Raw genomic sequence first — 7,474 nt, forward strand, 5'->3', positions numbered from 1 at the left:
CTTTATGTTTCAAGAAAGTGTTCGTGTAGTGTGCTGAACTGGACACGTGTTGGAAGTGTTGTGCGAGTGTGTCAGCCTGGTCTTCCAGTTTGTCCCCTGTTGTACTGACCAGGGGAAGGCTGTGTGTCTGTTGTCCTTTGAGTTTGCGTATATGTGTCCATACTTTCCGTGTGTCTGTGTAGGAGTTTATTGATGTTATGAATGTACGCCAACTCTCTCGTTTTGCCTCACGGCGCACACGTTTTCCTAATGCCTTGGCCCGTTTGAACAAGAGGAGGTTTCCCGACGTAAGGTACCGACGAAGGATACCCCACGCCTTGTTCTGGGCCTCTCGCGCCTGCCTACAGTCCTCATTCCACCACGGCCTCCGCTGGTTGCGCGGGGCACCAGAGGCGTGGGGAATGGACTTTTCGGCGGCGTCGAGGATGTGCGCCGTGAGGAGTTGGGTAGCTTCTTCGACGTGTAGGTGTCCTATGGATGTGTGGTGTAGTTTGGATGTCTCTGTAAATGTATTCCAGTTAGCTCGTGCTTCATTGAACCTACTATGGGAAGATGGACTGCATGGGCCTTTACCTATGTATGTGAGTGAGGTGGGGAAGTGGTCACTACCGTATGGGTCAGTGCCCACATCCCACTCGAGGAGAGGAAAGAGAACTGCGGAGCCAATCGCCAAGTCAAGACATGAGCATGTGTTGTGTCCTATGTTATGGTATGTAGGCTGTTTATTGTTGAAAAGGCATGCTCCTGAAGATGTAACGAATGTCTCTATAACGCGACCTCGGGCATCCGTGCGAGAAGAGCCCCAAAGAGTGTTGTGAGCATTAAGGTCGCCTGTCAGGATGTATGGTTCGGGCAGCTGGTCAACCAGCGCCTCGAAGTCAGAGCATAAAAGTGAAACATCAGGAGGAATGTATATGGAGCATATCGTTATCAACCTATTAAATATTATTGTTCGAATTGCAACAGCCTCAAGGATAGTGTTCAAGGTGACAGGGTGGCATGGTAAGGATTTGCGGGCGATTATGGCCACACCACCAGAAGAGTGTGTGCAGCCAACCCTGTCCTTTCTGTATACCAGGTAACTATTCAAGAAATTTGTGTTCTTGGAATTCAGGTGTGTTTCCTGAACACACATTACACTTGGCTGATTAGCATGCAGAATCTCATAGACGTCGTCAAGATTATTTAGAAGGCCTCTGCAGTTCCATTGAACGATATTTTCTCTTCCCATTATTATGTATTAGAGCTACTGGAGTGTAACTATTTATGTAGAGTCTTTCGGGGCTTGGACTCTTGGACGGGGTTTCTTTACCTCCTCTGGAGGTTTAGATGGAGGGACCCGTTCCTTCCGCTGCGAAGCAGACAGGAAGCGTCCCACATCCAAGTCATCATCTGATTTGGAAGGGGTACCCGGCGTACCGGACCCCCCGGAAATGGCACCCTTCGCGGTGCCCTTCGTTTTGGCCGCGACCGCCGAGGGCGTCAGGAGCGCCCCGGGTGGCACAGGCGGTGCGGCGGAGGTGGGAACTGCTGCGGTTTCCTCCAGCTCCATCTCCTCCGGGCCCTCGCATGTGCTTCGGGCCGGTGGAGAGGAGGAAACAGAGGGTGCAGCAGCATCCCCAACGGACGTGGATGCCACCACAGCCGCTGCTGACTTAGCAGGCGGTGCGGTGGCGGGTTGGGCCGCCAGAGGCAACCCAGGGGGGGGCGGAGGCGGGACCAAGTCCGACTCGTGGTACTGGGTCCCCGCCGAAAAAGACGCCGCTCCGCCCCCCGGCGAGCTGCGTCGGCGTACTTCCCCAAGGGGAAAGAGGCGAACCTCTTTCGCGCCTCGGGGAAGGAGATGTTCTGTTACTTTCGCGTGGATGATCTTTTTTTCCTGGTGAAACTTCTCACAGCTACGGGAGTATGCCGCGTGCGGCCCCTGACAGTTTGCGCAGGTGAAGGTGGTGGAATCACACTTTTCAGTGGGGTGGTCGTGTGCGGCGCATTTTGCGCAGGTCTGTTTGCCGCGGCAAGAAGTGGTAGCGTGCCCGAACCGCTGGCACTTGTAGCAGCGGCGCGGGTTAGGTATGTACGGACGTACACCACACCTAATGAAACCAGCATTGATGTGATCAGGAAGTTTTGAACTGCTGAATGTTAAGATAATGTGCTTCGTGGGTATTTCTACATTGCCGCGACGGATGGTGATTCTCCTGGCAGCTGTTACGCCCTGATCCTTCAGGCCTTCTAGAAGGTTGGCCTGTTTCACTTAGCAGATCTGGTTGAGATATCACTCCGTGCGAGCTGTTGAGGCTGCGGTGGGGTGTGACAGTGATGTCCAGATCTGCCATGCGGGTCTGGGTCAGGAGATTTGTGGCCTGCTGCTGCGTCTTGACTTCAACCAACGCTTCGCCTGTTCGTAGTCTTTTTGCCTCGAAAGATTTGCCAATGATTCCCTCAAGGAACTTGGAGACGAGGAATACAGATTGGGAGGAGACGGGTTTGGATTTGTCTATTGATCCAAGGACCAAAAAACGGGGATAGTTGTCATGTTTCGGAACGTTGATAGTTGGTAGGAGTGGAAAGGAAACTTCGGTGGATCACGTCTGGGGGGGGGTTTTGAAAATTCCATATGATACATTGGAAAGCAGGGAGACGGGGGTACTTTCTCCTTTGACCTTACCCTGGTAGTCAAAGAGGTCCCGGAGCTCCCTGCCTGGTAGACAGGCAGGAAGCCCATCGGCCGGAGCTTGACGAAGGCTCCGACGGCCACCGTTCATGGTTTATAACCCTCCACCTATAAACACATTGCCACGGTTGGATCCAGCGTATGTTTGGGGGCTCGGGTTCCGCGGTATCGCCAGTACCGTCACCAAGATTGCTCAAGGTGCCCCGTGCGGGGAAGCCGCTGACGACGTAGTTTGAATGACTCAAGGATATAAGGCGCGTTCGTAGCCTTTGATTCTGTATCGTTTTGTGGCCAGTGGGTAGAGCACCATGTACCTTGCGTTCCGCCCGCAGGGTCGTGGGATCGAAACCAGGCGCCGGTAACTGTTATTTCTTTTTGTTTTTATAGTGTAGGGGGAGACTGGCTGCTGCAGACGCCGACGCACGGGTGACATCGTGAGTTACACAAATGCTCTGCATTTAAAACGAACGATGTAGGGGAATATGTTGTCTGTAGAGTTCTCTGAAGTGTTTGTGTCGTGTTGTGTGAAGTGCCTTGCATGTGATTAGTATGTGCACTACGGATAGGGCCTCTCCGCACCTGCTGCACTGGGGTCTAGAAAATCCCATCAGCAGATACGAGTGCGTTGCATGGGTGTGCCCTATCCGCAGCCTACCCAAGGCGACTTCCGTGTGTCTGTTGCGTGAGTCAGCTGTGTACCGTCCCAAGTGTGGCTTTATTACATGTAGTTTGTTCTCTGTCTGTTCATCCCAGGGTGTTTGCCATGTTCTGCGCAGGTGTTGTCTTATGTGTGGCTTGAGGTCTGTGTAGGGTATCGTAATGTCTACAGTGTTCCTGAGTGCAGCAGCAGCAGCCCTCTCGTCTGCCAACTCGTTCCCAGCGATCCCTGCGTGTCCTGGGTGATGATGATGATGGTTGGATGTTTATGGCGCAAGGCCAACTGGGGCAAAGAGCGCCAAAACAATAGTCATATATGAGGGGTGAAACCTTAAACACTAAGTAAAGTCAGCAAAAACAAAAGTAAAATCACAAAACGACAATGAGCATGGCTGGTGTATAGGGCCAGATTTCATGATGCGTGATAGGAAATGAGGTTTAAAAACTTGACGTCTGACAAATACTCAAACACACGTTTCACGGAAACAATGGCATCGTCACCTAGGAAAAACGATGGATGTAGGGGAATATGTTGTCTCTAGAGTTCTCTGAAGTGTTTGTGTCGTGTTGTGTGAAGTGCCTTGCATGTGATTAGTATGTGCACTACGGATAGGGCCTTTCCGCACCTGCTGCACTGGGGTCAAGAAGATCCCGTCAGCAGATACGAGTGCGTTGCATGGGTGTGCCCTATCCGCAGCCTACCCAAGGCGACTTCTGTGTGTCTGTTGCGTGTGTCGGTGGTGTATGGTCCCAAGCGTGGTTTTATAACGTGCATCTTGTTATCTGTCTGTTCACTCCAGTGTGTTTGCCATGTTCTACGCAAGTTTTGTCTTGTGTGGCTTTAGGTCTGTATATGGTACGGTTGTTATGTCTACAGAGTTCCTGAGTGTAGCAGCAGCTGCCCTCTCGTCTGCCAACTCGTTTCCAACGATCCGAGCGTGTCCTGGGACCCAGCAGAGGAGCAGCTGATGCTTCTGCGCATACACAGACATTACAGTGTTAAATACAAGAATAACTATGTAAGTTTTGGGGGGTGTATGCGATGACAGTGCGCGAACAAGACTCAAGGAATCTGTGTCAATGATAGACTTTGGAATTTGATCTTCAAGTATGTGTCGTACAATCAGTAAAATTCCATATGCTTCTGCTGAAAAAATTGTTGTGTGGACGCTCATGGTTCTGGCTGCACTGAAATTCGGACCATGAGGATCGCAGGAGACCATAGTGGAGGTTTTAGACGTGTCACTGTAAAATTCTGCAAGTGGGCATTTGAACTGCAAAGAAAGTGCTGCAGTATAGCAGCTCGCGGTACCCGATTTTTGTCAAGCTTTATAAAAGAAAGGACACAGGACACACGGCGAACTTGCCAAGGCGGTAAAATGTTTAAAGAGGATGACCTGTACACGTCTAAAAACGAAGCACTCAGATCCGAGGATCGCTCTCTCGCTCGAAGTGAAAAAGGCGGAGTAACAGACGGGCGATTTACAAACAGCACAGATGTGGATGTACCGTTAAGGACAGGATAAAAAAGGTGACTATTAGGGTTGCCACTTTTCCCCCCAAAAAAACCGGCCATTCGCAGGGGGGGGTATATAGAATGTTTAATTTGTGCTAAAAAAAAGACGCCATGTTTCTGACAAGCAGTGCCATTTATTGGGGTGTTTTCTTAGAGAGAAATCAACATAACGTTTGTACTGAAAGTGATTTCACTGAAACGTAACCGCAATTGCTGACCGCGGCGGTAGCATTTTGTTTTGTTCCTCCCTAAGGTCCCCCTCCATCTCAGGCAGCGCACTCGCCTGCGTATTTTCTCTGCTCGCGTGTCTTTGCGCAGCTTGTCGACACATATTCATCGTCTTGGTTGTTGAATTGACGCTTATAAAACGCCAAAACCGACATAATCATGGCCCACGGGCCAAAAAACCGGCCGATGACGGCCGGTTTTAGATATGGACCGGCAACCGGCCCGCTGTTTAAAAAACCGGTCGGGCCGGTCCAAAACCGGGCAGGTGGCAACCCTAGTGACTATTTATATAGGGTCTTTCGGGGCTTGGACTCTTGGAGGGGGTTTCTTTACCTCCTCTGGAGGTTTAGATGGAGGGACCCGCTCCTTCCGCTGCAAAGCGGACAGGAAGGGTCCCACATCCACCTCATCATCTGATTTGGAAGGGGTACCCGGCGTACCGGACTCCCCGGACCTGGCACCCTTTGCGGTGCCCTTCGTTTTGACCGCGACCGCCGAGGGCGTCAGGAGCGCCCCGGGTGGCACAGGCGGTGCGGCGGAGGTGGGAACTGCTGCGGCTTCCTCCGTCTCCATCTCCTCCGGGCCCTCGCGTGTGCTTTGGGCAGCTGGAGAGGAGGAAAAAGAGGGTGCAGCATCCCCGACGGACGTGGATGCCACCACAGCCGCTGTTGCCTGAGCAAGCGGCGCGGTGGTGGGTTGAGCTGTCGGAGGCAACCCAGGGGGGGCGTCAGCGGGACCATGTCCGACTCACGGTACTGGGTTCCCACCGAAACAAGACGCCGCTCCGCCCCCCGGCGAGCTGCGTCGGCGTACCTCCCCAGAGGAAAAGAGGCGAACCTCTTCCGCGCCTCTGGGAAGGTGATGTTTTCCATTATTTTGACATTAATTATCTGCTTTTCCTGCTTGAACTTTTCACATTTTCGCGAGTACGCTGCATGTTGGCACGTTGCACAGTTGGCACAGGTGAAGGTTTCGCATTCACAATTTTCTGAGGGATGGTCATGTTGACCGCACTTAGCGCAGGTAAGTCGGCCACGGCAAGAGTTTGTGCCATGCCCGAACCGTTGGCACTTGAAACAGCGCCGTGCGTTCGGGATGTACGGGCGGACTTTGCAATGTATATACCCAGCATTTATAAATTCTGGAAGGGTGGATCTATCGAATGTCAGGATAATGTGTTTAGTAGCTATTTGTTTGTCATCGCGGCGTATGGATATGCGCTTTACAGCCGTGACGCCCTGATCCTTTAGGCCTTCCAAAAGGCCGGCATCAGTTTCTGAAATGAGATCTGCCTCAGAGATCACACCCTGAGAGCTGTTGCGGCTTCGGTGGGGGGTGACCCTGATCTCCAGATCTGCCATGCGGGTTTGTTTCAGGAGGATTCCGGATTGCTGCTGAGTTTTTGCTTCAACTAGTACTTCGCCTGTTTGTAGTTTTTTTGCCTGGAAGGATTTGCCAATGATTCCTTCAAGGAACTTGGAGACGAGGAATACAGAGTGGGAGGAGACAGGTTTCGATTTAGCTACTGATGAAGGACCCAAAAACGGGGATAGTTGTCAGGTTTAGGAATGTGGATTGTTGGAAGGGATGGAAAGGAAACTTCGGTGCGGCCCCTTTTCGGGGGCCGATCACGTCTGGAGAGGGTTTTGAATTATCCATATGGCATAGGAAAAAGCACGTAGATGGGGGTACTTTCTCCTTTGACCTTACCCTGGCAGTCAAAGAGGTCCCGGAGCTCCCTGCCTGGTAGACAGGCAGGGAGCCCATCGGCCGGAGCTTGACAAAGGCTCCGACGGCCACCGTTTACGGCTTCTACCCTTCACCTTTAAACACCTCGCCACGGTTGGACACGGCTGATGTTGGGAGCTCGGGGTGCGCGGTGTCGCTGCTCACCGTCTCCATGAATACTCAATGTGCCCCGTGCGGGGATTTGGTGCACAATCATTTTCGTAAATGTTGTTAGTTTTTCCAGCAGTGTAAACATAAAATAACTGAAAAAAAAAACATCTTGTCGTACTTGCCTGTGTTCACATTCTGCAAGGAAAAATCTGCAATGCTTAAAAAAAGCAAAACCGGTCATTGTATGCTGCTGTGACAGCTGGCCAATTCGGTGCGCTACCGAGTGGAAGCAAGGTCAGACACTCCCAGAGACATTTATTTTGCACCTCCAAATGAAATACAATTTCAATAGCCAGGGAAGCGAACCAGCTACCACCAAGCCAGATTGTAACAAAGCATCTCCTTGATTGGCCTTTGTTTCACAGCCGTTAAGTAACATTAAAGGAGCCATGAAGAGAAAACAAAAGTTTCTTTTATTCGAAAGATTAGGTGTTTCATAGTACCCCAAGCGCTTTCCCGGAAGCAAATGATGCTTTATTCACTGAGAAATAAGGCAATTT

This window comes from Haemaphysalis longicornis, unplaced genomic scaffold, assembly GCF_048455015.1.
Source record: "Haemaphysalis longicornis isolate Haplotype H1 unplaced genomic scaffold, Haemaphysalis longicornis Haplotype H1 scaffold_7, whole genome shotgun sequence".
Lineage (NCBI taxonomy): Eukaryota > Metazoa > Arthropoda > Arachnida > Ixodida > Ixodidae > Haemaphysalis > Haemaphysalis longicornis.